Source organism: Balaenoptera ricei, chromosome 5, assembly GCF_028023285.1.
Source record: "Balaenoptera ricei isolate mBalRic1 chromosome 5, mBalRic1.hap2, whole genome shotgun sequence".
NCBI lineage: Eukaryota > Metazoa > Chordata > Mammalia > Artiodactyla > Balaenopteridae > Balaenoptera > Balaenoptera ricei.
The window spans coordinates 46,513,458-46,536,935 of NC_082643.1; the positions used below are offsets into that span (position 1 = coordinate 46,513,458).

The window sequence follows — 23,478 nt, forward strand, 5'->3', positions numbered from 1 at the left end:
TGGACATATATACACTACCAAATGTAAAATAGATAGCTGGTGAGAAGCAGCCACATAGCAAAGGGAGATCAGCTCGGTGCTTTGTGACCACCTAAAGGGGTGGGATAGGGAGGGTGGGAGGGAGATGCAAAAGGGAGGAGACATGGGGATACATGTATATGTATGATTGATTCACTTTGTTATAAAGCGGAAACTAACACACCATTGTAAAGCAATTATACTCCAATAAAAATGTTAAAAAAAAAAGAACAGCCAGGACATGGAAGCAACCTAAGTGTCCATTGATAGTTGAATGGATAAAGAAGATGTGGCACCTATAAACAATGGAATATTACTCAGCCATAAAAGTAAACGAAATGGAGTTATTTGTAGTGAGGTGGATGGACCTAGAGTCTGTCATACAGAGTGAAGTAAGTCAGAAAGAGAAAAACAAAGACCGTATGTTAACACATATATATGGAATCTGTACAACAGAAACTAACACAGTCTTGTGAGGCAATTATACTCCAATAAAGATCTATTTAAAAAAAAATAAAATTATTGCTTAAAAATGTTAAAAAAAAAAAGAAAAGAAAAGAAAAGAAATCATAGCCAGGATTATTCTTATTGTCCATGGCTGCCGACAAGATAGTGAAGAAAAGGAAGTGAAAATTGGCTTCAGAACTCTACTATATAACTATCTTATATATAGCTATAGTCTCATGAAGAAGAAGATTAACAAACTGGACTACATTCATATTGGGAGTGTCTGTTCACTGACACCCCATTAAGGAAATAAATGTAAAGGCAAGGTATAGAGTGAGAAATCATGTTTACAACCCACATAATGGACAGAAGCCTCAATACAAAGTATGTAAAGAACACTTACAAATCAACAAGCAAAAGACAAACCAATAAAAAATTCACAATTGCTTCCATAACCTCACCAAAGAGATATCTAAGTGGCCAGTATACATGAAAAAAATTGTCAACTCCATTAGAAATCAAGAAAATGCACATTTATACCACAATGTGGCACCTCTATAAACTCACCAGAATGGCTATAAAAGGTCAACAATCCCATGTTTTGGTGAGGTTGCAGACAAACTGCAAGTCTCACACACCAGTAGGCACATAAACTGTTGAAACTACTATGGACACCTGTTAATATTTTCTACTAAATGTGGGCCTAAAAACAACCTATGCCCCAGCAATTCTACTGCTATTTCATACACACATACACATATATATATATGTATATTTCCTATAGTAATGTTTGCACAAGTCCACCATAAAAGAATGTCTACACCAGCATTATTCATGATAGCCCAAACCAGAAACAACTCAAATGTCTGGTGTTTGTTTCCTCTATCTGTTATTGACCCTAATCTTTCTCTTACAAAGTTCTGGCCAGTTTTAAATCATATTTCCTAAGAACTATGTCAACTCGCATATATATCACATCAAACTCACTGAAATTAAGGAATCTCCCTATCCATATCAGAAATAATTTTAATTAGGTAAAATTTGTGTCCCAGTGGAACAGACACATGCACATAGAAACAAAATCATCACTGGTTGGCTAATAGCTGCCTCTTGCTATCCCAAGACAAACTACAGGGCTGAAACCTGTGGAAATCTGGGAAGTGTCATTATAAGAATGAAGCAAAGAGATGTGGAAAAAGCGAAAGAGAAAGAACATGATAGACATCAATCTTTGCTTGGAATATTGATTTTTAAGAAATCCAGACAAGGGCAGTTAAATCCCAGCAACTCTATTCAATGTGATAAATCTTTATCACTCCATTAATACGATGTGTACCTACTAACTGCTGAGTGCTAAAGAGCAGCTCCCCTTAAACCACTGATAATCCCAATGAGCAGATTAGAAAGCCCTCAGCTAACAATTGCATAGCTATGAAGGCATACCACTGTGCTTAAGGTTAAGTACCAACAGTCTTGGCAACCTCTTTTTTTTTTTTTTTTTTTTTTTTTAAAGTGACTTCTTGTCAAAGTAATTTGATTAGTTGTGAAATCACAGACTGACTCTTTAGAACTACTGCCTTGCTTTAAGGAAACAGAGCTGGATGCTTGGGATATTGTCCATAGATATGCTAATGGCATCTGTAATGGAAGAAGAAAACTGACTCATCTGTAAGCCAGCTGAGCTCTAAACACAAGGTTGCCATTTGTTTGCTCACTGATTAATTTCACTGAGGCTTTCTAGTTCCACTATGCTCCTCCTTAAAAAAAATTAAAATAAAATAAAGAAAGCTTGGACGCAAGGATATTTCTTTTTTGTGCATGTAGCCATTCTTTTTTCCCCAACTTTGCAAAATGTGTTCAGAAATATTGGCTATATTGAGAGCCTCAAAGTTCATTCATTTTAATGTTGTTTTGTTCTCTCGAAGCAGTAAACAATTAGACTACCAAATGAGTCTGTATTTCCTATGATTATAATTATAATTATTATCCAGAAATATGTTCAGTGTGAAGGCTGTTGAATGTGCTAATTTGGGAAGAGCACATGCCTTTAACAGAGACAATAATATTTGCTTTCGATGGCATTTTACAATTTTCTAAGTGTTTTCATTTGGAGCCTATACCAGATTCAATTAATCTGCACCACAATATTACTTATAGATAAAACAATTCCAACTTATAGATGGTCCCAACATGAAAATGTTTGTTAAAAAATAGAGATTTTGGGCTTCCCTGGTGGCGCAGTGGTTGAGAATCTGCCTGCCAATGCAGGGGACACAGGTTCAAGCCCTGGTCTGGGAAGATCCCACATGCCCAGAGCAGCTGGGCCTGTGAGCCACAATTACTGAGCCTGCGCGTCTGGAGCCTGTGCTCTGCAACAAGAGAGGCCGCGATAGTGAGAGGCCCGCGCACCGCGATGAAGAGTGGCCCCCGCTTGCCACAACTAGAGAAAGCCCTCGCACAGAAATGAAGACCCAACACAGCCATAAATAAATAAATAATAATAATAAAAATAAAAATAGAGATTTTAAGCAACAAACCTAGCTGGAACTCAGGATTCTGGTCAAAATACCTTTTTCTCCAGTTTCAATTTTTATTTTACATTTAATAGTGATACTTTTAATGTGCCAAATTGCATTCTTTAGAGCTTAATTATATAATCAACTCATTAGGATATAATAAGCATCACCTTAGCATCACTCGATTATTCAGTTTATTAATTGCATATCTTCTTTGTTATTTTTGGTTCCTCTTATTCTATTTGTGAGAGCTCTTCCACTCAAAAACGGCAACCCCAGTCCCTAGAGCTGGAATGGAATTATTTTGTGCATCATTTACTTATGTTCTAAAATTTCATGAATTTAATTAATTGTTGATTTCAGATATTCTGCCAATTGTTTCAATCGATTTACTTCTGAGTCCACCTTCGACTTTGGTGTCTAGAATTGATGTGATAATTATTATGCCCTTTGCTTAAAACAGAATTTGACTACATTTAGTAAAATTAAGATCACTATCAAGCTAGCATTTACATTTATTGAAAACTTAAAGAGCCGTGGAGTAAGTTCATTTGTAAATTTCTTAGTCATGTACTGTGTATATATTAAACTATAAAGTTTCTTCCATACCTGATATGTTCTGAAACTTTACTTAGTAAAATCTTAAAGAGCATTTAACCATAGTACACATGTATAAATAACTTCTATATACTGCTTGGAGCAAATAAATTTATATTCCTACTGGATGTATTATTTCTAAGGCCTCTTTATATTTAGATATACTTTACAAATATATGGAACCTATTTCATGGAACTGTTGTCTAGAAAATCAAACTATTCCAGTGCTTTTTTGAAATTAATACAATTCTATTACAATAATGGAGGACAGATTAGCTAAACTATGAAACAAAGACAAACAATCAAATATCCAGCTCACCCAGGCAAAAGCTATAAATCTCCTTTATATTACAGAGCATCAAATCCTATCTGCAAAGATTTCGACGGTCTCTCTGACATACACCAGTGGCGCCCTCTCCTTTTTTTCCTGTATCTTTCTCTGCTTCTCCATCTCAGTAGGCTTAAAACCATCTTCCACCTGCTTCAGATAAACTTAAAATTGGTCTGTAAATAGAGATTTCTTCCAAAACCAAATTAAATAGAAAGCAGAAAGAAGAAGCAGAGAACATTAGATTTCCTTTAGGCTCCTTGCCTAATTCTTCTTGGGCTCAGAGCCCAATTTCCATTGAGCCCATTCTGGTTTCTTTAAAGCCATGGATACAAAGGCCAGTACTTATTATCATGATCACTCAGTCTTACCCAGCTTGTCATATTCTGACGACCATTTCCTAGTTTCTAGTTTGTTTTTCTAATGGCCTTATTTGTGCACACAAACTTTGAATGGGCTTGATTAGGTTACTTTTTACAGGCTAAATAAAAAATGCATTTCAGTTAGACTATATACTATCTTTTTTCTATTTTCACTATCCACTTGAATAGAAGTCTATAAAAACAGCCGTCTGTCCCAATACTAGATTATTTTCACTATAGAATTAACTCTTGTTTGACTATGAATGTAATTTTAATCATTAGTTACTCAAGGGTGATTAGACACTAAGGAGCTGACCTATCTCTGCTCCTGAAGGAAGTCACGACAACCTGATTGATATCAACCTCTAAATTTGATGAACAACGAAACTTTGGTACCCTAAAAGCTGAATAGATTCTAGTGAAACCAAGTGCAAAAAATGTTACTTCCCTTAGTATAACAGTATATATTTCCAAATTAAATATTTTCACAAATTAAGTAGGCTTACTTCTCAAGTCACTCATTTTTAATAGATTCTTATAAAGCCCTGTGCTGTGCCCAACTCTTTACATGTGGTATCTAATAATATTTTTAAAGCTACTACTTATTAATAACATTATGTCAAGGAACTATATCAGAAACGTAGCATGCTTCATTTATTTTAATCCTTAGAACATCCTCTAAAGTGGAAGGTGGCCCTTTACTGATGAGTAAACTGGCTCTAGGAGATTAATTTATTTGCCTCAGTACAAAAATCTAATGAGTGGTCGAACCAAGACTCAGGCATAGGTCCTTTTTGTTTTCTGTGATATTTCCAATTTTTTACTTGCAGAAAAGCTCCAGGTCCTAAATTGCTTGTACCTTGGGTTTTTACAACATGTCTACCTCAACTCAGATAGGATTGATAGCCAGAAGATTCTAGGAAACTGGGGTAGAATTTGAATTCCTTGGGAAATTTCTTAGCTCAAGACACATATCAGGCAAATGAAAACACAATCACACAAATCCCTACTGAGGGATGTTCTGACCAGTACACCTCAAAATTGTCAAGTCTTCAAAAACAGAGAAGCCAAGAAGAGCCTAAGGAAACATGATGATTAAATCTAATGCAATATCCTAGATGGGACCCTGGAGGAGAAAAAGGACCTTTGGTAAAAACTAAGGAAATCTGAATAAAGTAGGGACTTTAGTCAATAATAATGAATCAATATTGGTTCATTAATTCTGATAAATGTTTCAAACTGATGTAAGACATTAATAGTAGTGTAAACTGGGTATGTGGTATATGGGAACTCTATATTACCATCACAAATTTTCTGTAAATCTAAATCTATTTTAAAATAAAAAGTTTATTAAAGAAGTTAAAAAAATGCTACTCTATACTTCATTTTTACTAAATGAGACCTATAAACACAATTCTCAAACTGAATGCAATCTTTTTGAAGACTTACTAGAAACATATAAAGGAAATTTAATTTGGTGCATCATACCCACATGCAATATTACAACCTGTACCTTAATTAATTAAGGTTTGGTTCATATTATGTTGGATCTGCTGGTCATTTTAGTAATATTATTTTTATACAAACTATGTCATTAATTTCATACATACCATCAAGGCATAACCTTTCACAAACTCCTTAATTCATCTCATTCTGTTTCTTTTTTTTTTTTTAACATCTTTATTGGAGTGTAATTGCTTTACAATGTTGTGTTAGTTTCTGCTATATAACAAAGTGAATCAACTATATGCATATGTATATCCCCATATCCCCTCCCTCTTGCGTCTCCCTCCCGCCCTCCTTACCCTATCCCTCTAGGTGGTCGCAAAGCACCAAGCTGATCTCCCTGTGCTATGCAGCTGCTTCCCACTAGCTATTTTATATTTGGTAGTGTATGTATGTCAGTGTTACTCTCTTACTTCATCCCAGATTACCATTCCCCCTCCCCATGTCCTCAAGTCCATTCTCTACATCTGTGTCTTTATACCTGTCCTGCCCCTAGTTTCATCAGAACTATTTTTTTTTTTTTTTAGATTCCATACATATGTGCTGGCATATGGCATTTGTGTTTCTCTTTCTGACTTATTGCTCTCTGTATGACTGACTCTAGGTCCATCCACCTCACTACAAATAACTCAATTTCATTTCTTTTTATGGTTGAGTAATATTCCATTGTATATATGTGTCACACCTTCTTAATCCATTCATCTGTCGATGGACACTTAGGTTGCTTCCATGTCCTGGCTATTGTAAATAGTGCTGCAATGAACATTGTGGCACATGACTCTTTTTGAATTATGGTTTTCTCAGGCTATATGCCCAGTAGTGGGATTGCTGGGTCATATGGTAGTTCTATTTTTAGTTTTTAAAGGAACCTTGATACTGTTCTCCATAGTGGCTATATCAATTTACATTCCCACCAACAGTGCAGAGGGTTCCCTTTTCTCCACACCCTCTCCAGAATTTATTGTTTGTACATTTTTTGATGATGGCCATTCTAACTGGTGTGAGGTGATACTTCATTGTAGTTTTGATTTGCATTTCACTAATGATTAGTGATGCTGAGCATCTTTTCATATGTTTGTTGGCAATCTGTATATTTTCTTTGGAGAAATGTCTGTTTAGGTCTTCTACCCATTTTTGGATTGGGTTGTTTGTTTTTCTGATATTGAGCTGCATGAGCTGCTTATATATTTTGGAGATTAATCTTTTGTCAGTGCTTTGTTTGCAAATATTTTCTCCCATTCTGAGGGTTGTCTTTTCATCTTGGTTATGGTTTCCTTTGCTGTGCAAAAGCTTTTAAGTTTCATTAGGTCCCATTTGTTTATTTTTGTTTTTATTTCCATTTCTCTAGGAAGTGGGTCAAAAAGGATCTTGCTGTGATTTATGTGATAGGCTGTTCTGCCTATGTTTTTTCCTCTAAGACTTATATAGTGTCTGGCCTTACATTTAGGTCTTTAATCCATTTTGAGTTTATTTTTGTGTATGGAGTTAGGAAGTGTTCTAATTTCGTTCTTTTACATGTGGCTGTCATTTTCCCAGCACCACTTACTGAAGAGGCTGTCTTTCCTCCATTGTATACTCTTGCTTCTTTTATCAAAGATGAGGTGACCATATGTGTTTGGGTTTATCTCTGGGCTTTCTATCCTGTTCCATTGATCTATATTTCTGTTTTTGTGCCAGTCCATACTGTATTGATTACTGTAGCTTTGTAGTATAGTCTGAAGTCAGGGGGCCTGATTCCTCCAGCTCCGTTTTGCTTTCTCAAGATTGCTTTGGCTATTCGGGGTCTTTTGTTGTTTCCATATAAATTGTGAAATTTTTTGTTCTCATTCTGTGAAAAATGCCACTGGTAGTTTGATAGGGATTGCACTGAATCTGTAGATTGCTTTGGGTAGTAGAGTCATTTTCACAATGTTGATTCTTCCAATCCAAGAACATGGTATATCTCTGCATCTGTTTGTATCATCTTTAATTTCTTTCATCAATATCTTATAGTTTTCTGCATACAGGTCTTATGTCTCCTTAGGTAGGTTTATTCCTAGGTATCTTATTCTTTTTGTTGCAATGGTAAATGGGAGTGTTTCCTCAATTTCTCTTCCAGATTTTTCATCATTAGTGTATAGGAATATAAGAGATTTCTGTGCATTAATTTTGTATCCTGCTACGCTACCAAATTCATTAACTCTAGTAGATTTCTGGTAGTATCTTTAGGATTCTCTAAGTATAGTATCATGTCATCTGCAAACAGTGACAGCTTTACTTCTTCTTTTCTGATTTGGATTCGTTTTATTTCTTTTTCTTTTCTGTTTGCTGTGGCTAAAACTTCCAAAACTATTTTGAGTAATAGTGGTGAGAGTGGGCAGCCTTGTCTTGCTCCTGATCTTAGTGGAAATTGTTTCAGTTTTTCACCATTGAGAACGATGTTGGCTGAGGGTTTGTCATATATGGCCTTCATTATGTTGAGGTAGGTTCCCTCTATGCCTACTTTCCAGATGGTTTTTTACCATAAATGGGTGTTGAATTTTGTCAACAGCTTTTTCTGCAGCTATTGAGATTATCATATGGTTTTTCTCCTTCAATTTGTTAATATGGTGTATCACATTGATTGATTTGCGTATATTGAAGAATTCTTGCATTCTTGGGATAAACCCCACTTGATCATGGTGTATGATCCTTTTAATGTGCTGTTGGATTCTGTTTGTTAGTATTTTGTTGAAGATTTTGGCGTCTATGTTCATCACTGATATTGGCCTGTAGTTTTCTTTTTTTGGGACATCTTTGTCTGGTTTTGGTATCAGGGTGATTGCCACCTGGTAGAATCAGTTTGGGAGCGTTCCTCCCTCTGCTATATTTTGGAAGAGTTTGAGAAGGATAGGCCTTAGCTCTTCTCTAAATGTTTGATAGAATTCGCCTGTGAAGTCATCTGGTCCTGGGCTTTTGTTTGTTGGAAGATTTTTAAACACAGTTTCAATTTTAGTGCTTGTGATTGGTGTGTTCATATTTTCTATTTCTTCCTGGTTCAGTGTCAGCAGGTTGTGCATTTCTAAGAATTTGTCCATTTCTTCCAGGTTGTCCATTTTATTGGCATATTGTTGCTTGTAGTAATCTCTCATGATCGTTTGTATTTCCACAGTATCAGTTGTTACTTCTCCTTTTTCATTTCTAATTCTATTGATTTGAGTCTTCTCCCTTTTTCTCTTGATGAGTCTGGCTAATGGTTTATCAATTTTGTTTATCTTCTCAAAAAACAAGCTTTTAGTTTTATTGATATTTGCTACTGTTTCCTTCATTTCATTTTCATTTATTTCTGATCTTATCTTTATGATTTCTTTCCTTCTGCTAATTTTGGGGGGTTTTGTTCTTCTTTCTCTAATTGCTTTAGGTGTAAGTTTAGGTTGTTTATTTGAGATGTTTGTTGTTTCTTGAGGTAGGATTGTATTGCTATAAACTTCCTTATTAGAACTGCTTTTGCTGCATCCCATAGATTTTGGGTTGTCATGTTTTCATTGTCACTTGTTTCTTGGTATTTTTTGATTTCCTCTTTGATTTCTTCAGTGATCTCTTGGTTATTTAGTAGTATGTTGTTTATTCTCCATGTGTTTATATTCTTTACAGATTTTTTTCCTGTAATTGATATCTACTCTCATAGCATTGTGGTTGGAAAAGATACTTGATATGATTTCAATTTTCTTAAATTTACCAAGGCTTGATTTGTGACCCAAGATGTGATCTATCCTGGATAATGTTCCATGAGCACTTAAGAAGAAAGTGTATTCTGTTGTTTTTGGATGGAATGTCCCATAAATATCAATTAAGTCCATCTTGGTTAATGTGTCATTTACAGCTCATGTTTCCTTATTTATTTTCATTTTGGATGATCTGTCCATTGGTGAAAGTGGGGTGTTAAAGTCCCCTATTATGACTGTGTTACTATTGATTTCCCCTTTTATGGCTGTTAGCATTTGCCTTATATATTGAGGTGCTCCTATGTTGGGTGCATAAATATTTACAACTGTTATATCTTCTTCTTGGATTGATACCTTGATCATTATGTAGTGCCATTCTTTGTCTCTTATAGTAGTCTTTATTTTAAAGTGTATTTTTTGTGATATGAGAATTGCTACTCCAGCTTTCTTTTGTTTTCCCTTTGCATGGAATATCTTTTTCTATCCCCTCACTTTCAGTCTGTATGTGTCCCTAGGTCTGAAGTGGATCTCTCGTAGACAGCATATGTACAGGTCTTATTTTTATATCCATTCAGCCAGTCTATGTCTTTTGGTTGGAGCATTTAATCCATTTACATTTAAGGCAGTTATCAATTTGTATGTTCCTATTACTATTTTCTCAATTGTTTTTGGTTTGTTTTTGTAAGCCTTTTCCTTCTCTTGTGTTTCCTGCCTTTAGCATTTGTTGTAAAGCACGTTTGGTGGTGCTGAATTCTCTTAACTTTTGCTTATCTGTAACGGTTTTAATTTCTTCATCAAATCTGAATGAGATCCTTGCTGGGTAGAGTAATCATGGTTGTAGGTTTTTCCCTTTCATCACTTTAAATATGTTTTGCCATTCCCTTCTGGCTTGCAGAGTTTCTGCTGAAAGATCAGCTGTTAACCTTATGGGGATTCCCTTGTATGTTATTTGTTGCTTTTCTCTTGCTGCTTTTAATATTTTTTCTTTGTATTTAATTCTTTATAGTTTGATTAATATGTGTCTCGGTGTGTTTCTCTTTGGGTTTATCCTGTATGGTACTCTCTGTGCTTCCTGGACTTGACTATTTCCTATCCCATGTTAGGTAAGTTTTCGACTATAATCTCTTCAAATATTTTTTCAGACGCTTTCTTTTTCTCTTCTTCTTCTGGGACCCCTATAATTCGAATGTTGGTGCGTTCAATGTTGTCTCAGAGGTGTCTGAGACTGTCCTCAATTTTTTTCATTCTTTTTTCTTTATTCTGCTCCCTGGCCATTATTTCCACCATTTTATCTTCCTGCTCACTTACCATTCTTCTACCTCAGTTATTCTGCTATTGATTCCTTCTAGAGTATTTTTAATTTTTGTTATTGCGTTGTTCATCACTGTTTGCTCTTTAGTTCTTCTAGATCCTTGTTAAACGTTTCTTTCATTTTCTCCATTCTGTTTCCGAGATTTTGGATCATCTTTACTGTCATTACTCTGAATTTTTTTTCAGGTAGACTGCCTATTTCATCTTCATTTATTTGGTTTTGTAGGTTTTTACCTTGCTCATTCGTCTGTAACATATTTTTTTGTCATTTCTTTCTTTTTTTTTTTTTTTTTTTTTGATGGGTTGCTGTACTCCTTTCTTACTGGTTGTTTGTCCTGAGACGTCCAGCACTGGAGTTTGCAGGCAGTTGGACAGAGCTGGGTCTTGGTGCTGAGATGAGGACCTCCAGGAGGCCTCACTCAGATTAATATTCCCTGGGGTCTGAGGTGCCCTGTTAGTCCAGTGGTTTGGACTTGGAGCTCCCACCACAGGAGCTTGGGCCTGACCTCTGGCCTGGGAACCAAGATCTTGCAAGATTTTTTTTTTCCTTTCCTTTGTGCTTAGTCTGCTTTCACTTGCTCACAGGGTGCTGTGTGCAGAGGCCTTGCTCCCAGCACCTCAGACCAGAGTTCCTGGTGCGATGTGGCTGCGCCTGTCACTTCAGCTTCAGGACCATGAGCAGAAGTTGCAGACAACACCCAATTCAAGAAGGCAGTCTCTCATTCTGTTTCTTTGTGTGTAAAGTGGGGATAACAATTGATAACCCACAGGATTGCAGTTGGGATGAAATGAAATAATGATATCCATACTAGTAGTACAGATGAACCTATTTCCAGGGCAGGAATAGAGATGCAGATGTAGAGAACGGACATGTGGGGGGAGGAGAGGGTGGGATGAATTGGGAGATTAGATTAGACATAAATACACTACTATGTGTAAAATAGATAGCTAGTGGGAACCTGTGGTATAGCACAGGGAGCTCAGCTCGGTGATCTGTGATTACCTACAGGGGTGAGATAGGGGTGGGGGGAATGGGAAAGGAGGTCCAAGAGGGAGGGGATATATGTATACATATAGCTGATTCATTTTGTTGTACAGCAGAAAGTAACACAATATTGTAGAGCAATACTCCCAAAAAAAGACTAGTGGAAGATCTTTATATGTTAGCTCTTAAAATATATTGCACCTTATTCAAACATTATTTTTATTGAGTATAGGACATCATATTTTGCTTCCTTGCCTGTAACCATCTGAACATTTTCAGAGGGCATGTGGAGCAGATTAGAAATATCTCTTTGAGATTTCACTACAAGATGGGCTAAGGCACATGGCCTCTGGATGAATCACCAAACGTGAGTATTGAGGTGTTACAACACAGTGATGTGCAGCCACCATTTCTGAAGATTTGCTGTGTCACTGCTTCGAGGTCATGTCCTTCTCTGTGACTTAATGCCTGCCTACACTGTGGAGTTGGCTTAGACACTTTGTATGTTTATGATCTTCATTTTAAAGTCAGTGTTTATCTGTCCGTTTCAATTTTTTTTGGCCAGATGAGTCATTTGGCTTTGTCTTGGTTGAAACAAATAATACATTGGAAATCCCTATTTGGTACGGCAAGCCTTAGTTCAGAATGCTTTTATTCATCTATCAGAAATGTTTTCTTATCCCTCACTGCCACATATAAGGTGACCAACCCAACTTCCCAACCAGTGGAGTAGTATTTTGCATAATTTTTCAAGTGATCTGTATCTGAGATGATTTGGATTTCTTTCAGTCATGGAACTCACTTTCTCAAGTTGAGGAGAAATTTGAGGCTTATTATTATAAAAGGTGGTCAAATTCTTAAAAAATCAATGTACTTCCTGTAAACTATATAAATGCATAAAGGAATAATTTATATGCTGGGTAGATCTTGTATGTTAATAGGAATTAATAAAGTGAACAGCCTTTAAAAAGGAAAACAAGAAAACCATAAAAGGTAAGAGAAAGGAGGTGCTCATAGGCAGGGAAGCAGGATTATTTGCCAAGAATGGTGCCCTAACATGCAAAATGTCAGGGCTGACCTGCATTAGTAAAATACGTATATCAAGTTTTTCAAAAGTGAAAATAAGTGCCTATTCATCTATTTTCCACTATTTTCCCCCTGTTCTTATGAACTATAGTAAACATCTCTGAGTTGGCTGGTCAGGGTTACAAACAGAGACACAGACATAGCAGGGATTACAGCTAGGACCTAAATGAGGCACAGTGTCCTTGGATTCTTTCTAGGACATCTGGACAATGGAAAGACAGCAATAGCACTTCTTATAAGGTCATTATATTGCTGTCTTTAAAATGAGATGTCTCTGTTGTGAAGAAACTGCCATCTTATTTTCCTACCTTTTTCTTCTATTATCTTCTTTCACAAAAAATCATGAACATTCAGTCCTAACCTAAATTACTTAAGTAATGTTATTGTATACCTTTTAGAGATAACTGAAATAATCTAACTTACAGTTTGTAGCAAAATACAAAGATATTATCTTTATGGAAAACTCACATCTGTAAAGAGTTGAAAACAGATTGAACTAAATTTCCCAAGGAACAGCCTGGGTCCATATTTACAATCTGGCAATAATCATATTTACTATAAATGATGAAAAAGACCACTTGTGTTATACATGTAGGCATGAAAGACCTTTAGATACATTTGCTTTTATGGCTTCTGACATGTGGCAAATTAAGTCATATTTTATAGATTTCAATTCTACTCATTCTCAAATACCACTGAGAAGCTGAATAGTCTCTTTTAAAGATCCCTACTTAGGCTAACCCAGAAAATAGTTCATGAAAACCAAGTCATTATATATTGTAGACTCAAAATTCAATTTAACATTATTTTATATTTATAAACATTTATATGCATGTATTAATGGCTATCATAAAATGCATTTCCTATTTTATCAGAGGTCAAAAGCTAACCACGGGATCAGATGAACCTGTGTGTGTGTGTGTGTGTGTGTGTGTGTGTGTGTGTGTGTTTGTGTGTATGTATGTATGTGTATATATAGAAAACAGTATAAATAAATATAAATTATCTAAAGAATTAGGTTGGGTTATGATGTTTAAAATTTTCCTTCCTTTTTTGTCACTTCTAGCAACAAGTTATATGTGTATAAGTCATAGTTCTACAAATACTTTTTGCTGAATATTTCTGTGCTGGTTTGAGATTGCTCCTTTACCATTTACATTCCAAGTTACAGGATTAGCATAGGAAATTCAAGGAATTATGGACCAAGAGTGAGCATTGCTCAATGTGGAATGAAGCTTGGCTTCTGACCACACATGACAGTACATTAACTTTTTGAAATCAAGTGTATTTTATGAATTTAAATGCATATTTATCAGTTATTTTTATGATTTTTTGGTCAAGGATTTAGATCTCCTCTATAAGGAAGAAATAAGCATTGTTTTATCTATCTAGATATATTCTTTCAAAACCTAATATTTCCTTGTGTAATCAATATCTCACTAAATGGGAGTAAAACAGTTTGATTTAATTTTAGGGGCAATACGTTCTCTCAGATCCAACTCCTAACTGCTGATGAAGAGAACAAAATTCTATCTTGTCTGAAAATGTTACCAGCTACCTGAACTTGAAAAAGAAACCAATGACTTCAACCCAACTTCTTCCTAGAGATAAAAATCATACCCGACTGTTTGCTATTAACTAATTACCTGCCAACATACCTCAAAGAAACCCTAATAATTTAATGATTATTTACAAAATAAGTTTGAAAAGTTGCTTGAACCTTGTTATGAATGAAACACAGTATTATATAACAGACACATTGTGAGTGTAAACACACACTATATATATACTCACACAATGTTTCAATGACATATAAAATAAATATCAAATTTGACAACAAGCTACACAATCAGGTTGAGTCAAATACAGAAGTTGTTAGATGCATATATTCTTCAAAACTATCTCACTTGTAGAAAACCTTTTCAGATCCTGATATCATCATTCTGATAAAGAGCTCTCCTCTTACCACCTATCAAAATAGCCCACTCATTCTCTGACCCGTCAGTTTTCTTCATAGCACTTATCAGAAGCTGACATTATTCTTTCTATCTGTCTGTCTGTTTATCTATCTGTGTCTCTTTATCATCAGTATATGATAGATTTGTTTATGGTCTGTCTCCACCACTATAATTTCACCTCCTTGAGGGTAGGGAATTTGTTTTCTCTCCCGCTACAGCCTAGAACTAGAATGGTGCCTGGCGCTTTTTAGAAACCCAATAATTATTTCATGAATGACTGAGGAAATGAATAAATAAATTTAATGACTGGTATTAGAAACTACCTTATTTTTCCTATAAGAGCTCTATCTATACACTTCTTATTTTATTCCCTTTCTAATGCCCTACGTTAAGCTGAGACAAAATGAGCTGCTCATTAAAATTGGCATCAGTTCAAAGAGTAACTTGGTAGTTCATTAAAAATTTATTTGCATGCCTTTACAAGTGTTAATTTATATTTAATACCCATTCATAGATTTTCAGTTATAGTTCAGGCTAGTAGATTTATGTAAACTTCAAAATTATTATATGCAGAACTTAATATATTATTGTCTCAAAATTATAGACACATGCAGATGATAAGCAACCATAATCACATTACTGATGTGGGCCCAATTAATACTGATTTAGTAGTATACGTGTATATTCCAGGGAGTTTTAAAAGTAACCCAGGCCAAATGCTTCAATAAGGCTTATAATTCATCAAGAGGTAGAAAACAATGCTAAATTTATTGTCATAGCTCCTGGGAAACAATGAAAAATTTATCCTGAAGTTCATTCTTGCTGCCTTTCCTCAAAACATTTGTTGAGAGTCTATTATGTAACAGACTCTTTTCTAACATGAGGAATACAGAGAAGAATGACTCAAAGTCTAGAGTAAACAGAAAAGAATACTGCAATGTGACAATTACTCAGCGTGGGGACTCAGGAAAGGGTATCAGAGAATACTTTTCTCAAGTTGATCTTGAAGTTAGAAGAGGAATTCGTGGGGGAAAAGGAGAATAATGACCCTTAGGGACAAATGCTACTCTGCATCTAAAAGTTGATTGGAACAGTAATAATTAAATATTACAGTGTTGCAAAATAATTCTTCTATAGTTGCTGTTTCTTTTCTTTATCGGCTAAGTAGATGAAAACTCGTATGCATGTCTTAACTAACCCTTGTATGTGGTCTCACTGTGTTCTGTATTTCCAGTCAAAAGGGAAGATAATTTCTTAATTATTGAAAAGCTGAGGAAGCAAGGTTAATGTGTAATCGAAGAATAAGCAGCAGGTCATTCTATGCGTCTGGAAACAGCAAGGAGAGCTAATAGGTCAAGGTGTGTGATTCTTAAAGCAAATTCCCAGAGTATCTATGGCTTTCCTCCAAGTAAACAGCAAGATTTATGAAGGAAAACCATGAAACTGAACGCTTTCTTTCAAATATACCAACCTTCCTGGAACGCTTCCAATCAGATTGGTCTTTTTCCTGCTTTCAGTGTCTACACTCAAAACATACAATATATATTTTTTTAATGCAGGGAAATATTTGCACAGCATTTTAAAGGAGAAATCACATAACAAAAAGAAAAGTTTATGAAAGCTTTCAGAAATGAGGCAATTTGGGGTTATAGCATGGCAAACACATGAGAAGCTGATAATAAAAAGTATGAATTATAGAAATAAATCAGTAAAGAACCACACTGAGGGTTGATGAGAATTTAAAAAGTCAGGGATTTTTTAGAATTCTATACCTAGGATATGAACTGGTCATAATCGTGACATTCATTATGAGAAAACGCATGAAAAGCTGATGAAAATCAACTTGGCCAAAGGCTTCTATAGTTTTAGGCCAATGAACTTAACAATACAAGGTCACTCACTACTAGATTATGGTGAAATCAAGGAATTTTTTTCCTTTCCGTTGGTAAACTGAGCTTGCCAAGGCAGTGCTAAATGAGTGAACGATGAGGGCGAACAGATGGATTGGGCACTGGGGTAACAGCCAGTGATAACGGGATTAAGTAAAAACAAAAACATGTTAAGAACCAACCACACCTGCACCCATTAAAGCTTGGTAATGGTCACTGGGCCCTGACAGAAACCAGAACGTTTGACTTCTTGTAATTTGAAAGTTACTTTACAAGCCATTATTGTGCATTTCCTCATGCATGCCTTCCTTTTTATTGTCAGTGGAGGTTTCTAGGAAAATTGCCACAGGGCATTTTCAAAATGCAGAAGATATGGTGATTTTACTGTGTCTGTTTTTTTTTACCCATATAGTCTAACTTAACATTTATTCCAACAATGTGGAACTACCTTGTACCTGCTTCAATATGTGATTTGATTGGCATTTTGAAGCTTTCAAAAATTAAAAAAATAAATAAATAAACCAGGGACCTACTACTCTCACAAAGGTTTTACTTTATATGTTCCAAGAGGAAAAGTAGGTGTCATCTTTAAACACATACACAGAGAAAAGAGGCACATAGAATTAGGTTATATGTTTATGAGTCAGAAGATCTCTCAAATCATTACAATAGAAAGTCAACAGTAGGTACAAAGCATAGAAATAATAGAGAGGAAGTGCTATGTAAGTTTACCATCTCAGGAATCTCAGAGTAAGACTAGAAAACAAATGAAGATGAAGGGCAGATAGGAAGAAGAAAGGCATGTGAAAAGGAGGGAAGAAATGAAACAACTCGGTGTGTATGGGAATTTCTAAAGTCGTTCAGTACTTTAGCAGTGTAATTAAGCTAATAGCAGCCAATGCATTGCAAGGAGGTGAGACAGTTGTCAGGAACAGTGTATTGGTTATTTACTGCTCAAATGACCCCTAAAACTTAGCAGCTTAAAATAACAAACATTTATTATTTTACAGTTTTTGTGAGCTAAGAATCTGGTCCCAGCCGAACTGTGTGCCTCTGTCTCAGGGTCTCTCAGGAGACTGTAGTCAAGCTGTTGACCAGGGCTACAGTCATCTCAAGGCCTGACTGAAATAAAGGTTTAATTCTCAAGCTCACTCAAGTGGGTTTCTTCCCAGGACCGCTCATAACATGTCAGCTTGCTTCCCCCAGAATGAGCCATCTAAGAGAGAGCGCTCAAGAAGGAAACCACAGTCTTTTTATGACCCAATTTCAAGAGTGACATACCATAATCTCTGCTGTATTCTATTTGTTAAAAGTGAGTCATAAAGTCCAACTTATTCGAGGGAAGGAGGTAGCATACGTGCATGAATATCAGGAGGGGAGGACCATTGGGAGCTACCTGCCTAAGAGGCTGTCAATCACAAACATATGTAAATTTCCTTCCAGGCATGCTTAAGGTGGCATTGCTGAGGCTGAGGGGTCAGCAACCTATAAAAGCTCTGAGGTGGCATTGGTGTAAGCCAAAGCTTTCACACAGAACCTTATATACTGTTCTGCCTATGAGACCAAACTGGTGGCCTCAGTTCCACTGATGACTAGGAAATCTGTGAAAGCTTTGTGGCAGCACCCAGAGTAGACACTTATTAGGATAAAGATGCATCTACCTTCCATTCTTTTGTGTAATCTCAATCTCATCATTGAAGGGGGACAGCCTACAACAGCAATCTGCAATCTTTTTTTCCCATCTATCTAAGAAACTTTGTCTTGGTTAATAAAACTCACTTTTCCTGATCACAGGAAAAAGGAGTAGAACTCTTTTGGTTGTATGTGGGTTGGGGGGAGCAAAAGCATCCTTTAAAAACTGAGTGTACATTGGTGCAAAGGTCAAAGCAAGATACTGAATAGGTAGGCAGGAACCAGCAAAAGCAGGCTTTATCTCTCACCTTAAAAAGCCTAGATTTGTCCTATGGGCAATGTGTGACTTCTGAAGGTATTACGTTTTATAGAGATCACATTCACAGTAACGTGGAAAGAGTGGGTTTGAAGGCTATGTTTCAAGGATGATTATATCTTCAAGTCCTCATATTTGGGACTGGTACAGGAACTAAGATAGGGACAGAAAAGACAGAGAGAGAATGGAATTGGGAGATTTTTTAAAAGCAAAATGCATGAGATGATGATTGATTGAATGCAGAGTATATGGAAGAAAGAAGGATTTAGGTTAGTTCCCAGTCTCCTAGTTTACTTGATGAGATCAATTGGGAAGACAGAAGGAAATGTAAGTTTGAAAGAAATTATAACAGGAAAAGATAAATATAGAATATGGCTCTGAATAGTTTCATAAATCTGAGGTCAAAAGCAAATGAAGAAAGAACTAAAATAAGTGTTGCTCCTGGAAAAAGAGTATTTTTTTAAAGAAAACAGAATCTATAGTAACATTCTTCAGTCTACTGTTTTTTGTTTTTCCACAATATTTTTAGCCTATTACTCCGCTGTCATTGTAATATGTGGAAAGTGCTAACCCAAAGTTTTTTAGACTCAGAATTAAAGAGAAAATCACTAAGATTAGAGGAAATAATATTCTACAGGTTTGGAAAAATAAGGGGATAAAAAAAGAATATCACTATTGTGCAATAAATCATATCAGTTTTAAGATTACTTACTGAGGTCTGAATATGGAGATATTAAGGATAGTTTCCTTTCCAAAACCAACTGGAACTTTGTTATTGCTATTAATTTTTAAATTGTAATATGTTCTGAAGGAAAATCCCTGACATTCATGGTTTTAGACATAGCAATTGTTCTTTTGTTATTCACTAAATGCATAATTGGCTTGAGCTTTTCTTAGACTGCCAATTAACAGTTGCAAAAAGAAATTCTATTTTAAATTTATTAATATTGCTGTCACTTCAAAATAGGATGATGAATTTCCTAACATATTTTACCAGTAAGTTCACATTTGTTTTCTATACCATTTTCTGAAATATATTTTGCTTGTCAATGGAAGCCTAGGAAGTCAGGACCCAAGACCTAAAGATCTGTCCCAAATCTAACAACAGAATATTCTTGGGCAACATCTTAAAATGATCTTCCTTGATTTGGTAATAATGATAATAATAATAATATTGTTACTGGTTTATGATAATAATGACAATTAATACATAACATTTATTGAGTTTTTACTAAGTAACTGGCCCTATGTAATGTTTTTTATGTCTTACCTTTCTTTAAATTTCTTAACATTTTTATGTGGTACTATTATTAGCCTTATTTTTAAAATGAGAACATCAAGGGCCATGCTTCCACAAGACAAGATCTGAACTCAGGTGGAAACAAGATCTGAACTCAGGTAGTCTGGCTTAAGAGTCCATTACTCTTAACCACCTCTACATATCTTTCCAGGCATTTGTTGTCCTTAAAGCAATAACACATGATAGTGCATGTAAGTTAAAACAATTCATATTCTACATTCTTTATCCTCTTGGAGGAGTAAAGTGAAGTACAGCCTAGTTAAATAATTTTCAGAAGATATTCTAGCTATTTAAAAATATTATAGCAGTAAAGTAGTAAATAAAATGTTCCAGAAGGAAAATAAGAACATGTAGATACCTTCGTTAAATGACCTGGAATGCTGACTATGTCATATTTTACTAGTGAGCTGAAATAAAAATATTTTTTCTAGAAAGGATACATAGACGTTCTTTCACATTGAAAGTAAATATTTTCCTTAAAATATCTAAATGTTATCTTGGAACATATAGGACATTGCCCTAACTCATGGCGATCTATTTTCTTTTATTTATTTTTTACTTTATTTTTCCTGGAAGGCTGGGGGTAGGGTGTGGAAAGAAGAAACCTTTAGATTTTCTCTGAGGGAAATTACTGAACTGAAAGAAAAACAATACAATCATGAAAAGTATTCCTAGATGAGAAAAGACCAACTGATAAACACATATATGCATCCAACTGATTATATAATACCTCATGGGTGTTGTGGTAATACTGTCAAAACATGGTTTGTATCTTTGAAATATCAGATTTAATTTAAATCAATTTCAAGCCAACTACTTTATTCCACCATTGGTGAGTAATACAGCCAAGTCTCCACAATGTTTAAGTTAGTGAAGAAATGGAAAATCAGGAAAAGAACATATGCTAGTTTTGATCTGCTATGAATGTGAAGTGCCAAAAGCATTACAAAGAAAGATAGCTCATAACACATTTCAATACCAGTGAAGTGTGGGGAAAAAAAGTTAATCTTCTTGATACATTTTGTTTTTTCTTTCCTTTTAATTCTCATTATTTGATAATTACTTATTCAACTTTGAACACAGGTTGTATAAATATATTTGTTTTATTTTTAAGTATATTTAAAGTAAGTATACTTTAAATATACCTACATATTTAAAGTAAGTATACTTTAAATATACCTACATATTTAAAGTAAGTATACTTTAAATATACCTACATATTTAAAGTAAGTATACTTTAAATATACCTACATATTTAAAGTAAGTATACTTTAAATATACCTACATATTTAAAGTAAGTATACTTTAAATATACCTACATATTTAAAGTAAGTATACTTTAAATATACCTACATATTTAAAGTAAGTATACTTTAAATATACCTACATATTTAAAGTAAGTATACTTTAAATATACCTACATATTTAAAGTAAGTATACTTTAAATATACCTACATATTTAAGGTAAGTATACTCTAAATATACCTATATATTTAAAGTAAGTATACTTTAAATATACCTAAAATAAGTAGAAAAAATTTATTTGGAGTCTTTTTAAGAGACATTTTCTTCTCTCTTCTAAGTTAAACTTACCAAGTATTAGTGATCACCTAATGGGACAGTTTTTTAAAAATGCAAAAGAAAACCCACCCAAACGCTTGAAAATTACAGACAGCTTCAGTATATAAATTTTAATGTTATTATTCTAATTATGTCATACAGGAAGAGTCTTATACATACAAGCTTCTGGTTAAATTTGACAGATTGAACACACTCATTTACCTCTGCTCCCTCTGGAAAGCCTAATGAAACAACAGTAAAAGGATACAGATTGCATATACTCACAAGAGCAAAGATAATTAGGGAGGAAATGAGTGACAAAGAGAGAAATCCACAAAACCACAGAAGATATCAAGCAGATTGTTGAGCACTAGTTAACAGCAGAAGAGGTTGATGCCCAAGTGTTCTCTGCAGAGGGGAAAGAAAATTAGAGGCACTAGGTGTAAGAAGGTTCCTGTGGGAATAGGGCAGAAATCAAAATGATGTGAAAGCCTAAATGGATACCACTTAGAACTATCTTCCATCCCCTCCCTAGGTTTGGCAGCCAGGAAAGTGTCTCTCCTTCCCTTACCAATGCAAGAGTTCAGAGAAGTTGAAAAACGCAGGGTCTCTGGAACTCAGAGATCAGTCAGGCAGGTGGATCAGAAGCCACAGTGAAAAGAGGATCATGAAGTGAAAGACTACAAACCGGAAAGTCTGAATAAGAAGACTCCAGCCCCTTGTTCTTAACTCTCAGGTTAGCAGTGAAGTCTATAGTTGCCCCCTTTTTAATCTCCATTGTGGGCAGAAGATTAGAGAAGTCCTTGCTGGTGCTGACCTCTGGAGAGAAAGAATCTGACTTGGGGTAGGGCTCCCATAACTAATTAGGTTCTTCTCCACTCTATACCTCCATGGTGAGATCTACTTTTGTACCTTTGGAAAAACTCAGCCACAGGGATAGAGACTTTCCAAATGGCCTTTTCAGTGTATTTTCTTAAATGTAAGTAAACCAAGGATCTCCAGACATTGGAGGGAAGTTTCTAACATAAAACAAAGGTGATGAAAAAGACAAACTGAAAATGAGACTCAGGGGAAATATAGTCTCTTCATGCTAATGAAGAAAGCAAGATAAAACCCTCAAAATATATAAAATTAATATCCTCAAAGAGTTAAAAGAAAGAAGTTCATCCATGATATAAAAAAGAAACATTCAGAGAATAAGGCAAATCTTTTGGGAATTAGAAAAATAATGAAAATAAACTATTCAATAGGAAATATTAAGAAAGTAGTTGGATGTAGTTGTGTATCAAGGGTGGGACGATGGAAATGGTCTTACCTGGGTACAGGCAAGAAAGGGGTGCACTGTGTGTAGAAAATTTTAAAAGAATGAAACCAACTAAAAGTAGTCTGCTTTTTATTAGTATCATGAGCCAACAATTCTAAACTGTGTCAGTGATAAAATAGTCTTATCCATAACAAGTTTGTGTGCATCTAACTTCTAAACAGTTGTTGCAGTTGCTGTTGAGTCTATGAAGAAATGAACTCAAGGAAACAAAGATATGGACGGTACTAAAATTTCTGGAATTTATTGTGAAATGAAATGAGATATTTATGTTTTAACAGAGATTTATGTATTATCATTTCTTACCTTGTATAATTTTGCTTCCCTTCCCTTTTTCCTTACGAAATTAGCTGGTGGTTTGTCTATTTTCTTAGGTTTTTTTTGTAACAACAAGGTTTTGAATTATTAGTTAGGTAGGTTATTTTTCCATTGTCTACCTCATTATCTCTACTTTTATATTTAATAATTCCTCCTTTGAGCTTCCTTTGATTTGTTGTTTTTTATCTAGTTTTTTTTTGTGGGGGGCTGTAGGTATTCAATCCATTTATTCATTTTATTTTTATATTTTAATAGGTACCATTGACATACATTAAAATATGCACATATATAAAGTGTACTATTTATGTTTTACCTGTGTAAAATCTGTAAAACCATCCTGACAAT

At 34.9% G+C, this 23,478-nt stretch overlaps 1 protein-coding gene across 2 annotated transcripts in view; it reads right to left on the reverse strand.

The window, feature by feature from the left end:
• Positions 1-23,478, reverse strand: part of CFAP299 (cilia and flagella associated protein 299) — a 593,714-nt gene that overhangs the window by 209,973 nt on the left and 360,263 nt on the right. The window lies entirely within an intron of this gene.